We start from the raw sequence: 534 nt of genomic DNA, 5'->3' as shown, positions 1-534 counted from the left end.
TGAGGCGGAGCAGGGCGGGGCGATGGGCACGGCCATTGGGGGCGCCCCGCCGCACCCCGCAGCGCCCGCGCGCTATCAGTACAGAACGGCGTACGAGTGTGTCGTGGCGCGGCAGGGCGCGGCGGGGCGTGGCGCGCGCGGACAAGCTTTACGACCACTGTGCGGGGCTTAACGACCTATGAACCTGTGGCACACTGTGCTGGGCGCGCGCGCGCGCGCTCGCTTGGAGGAACGCCCGCTAAAGGACCTAGCCAGCCAGCCAGCCATGGGTGGGCCGCCCGGCCGCCTGGGACTGACAATACGCGTGCTGTAAAAGGAGTGACAGCAGGGCTGCGCGTATGGGCCCATATCCCATGGGCGGGTGTGGTGGGCGGGCTCGTGCGGGCGGCCCACGGCGGCCCACAGGGGCGGCGATAAGTTGGCAGCACTGCATTGTCCCGCGGGGCCCCGGGCGCCAGCGCAGCCAATCACGCCCGCCAAACTCCCGGCAACGCCAACTTGGCTCCCCGCCCTACCCCTGCCCAACCCCGCCCC

The sequence above is a fragment of the Frankliniella occidentalis genome, unplaced genomic scaffold, assembly GCF_000697945.3.
Source record: "Frankliniella occidentalis isolate FOCC.00 unplaced genomic scaffold, Focc_3.1 Scaffold110, whole genome shotgun sequence".
In the NCBI taxonomy this organism is placed as follows: Eukaryota; Metazoa; Arthropoda; class Insecta; order Thysanoptera; family Thripidae; genus Frankliniella; species Frankliniella occidentalis.
Note: the sequence above shows the minus strand (reverse complement) of the source record.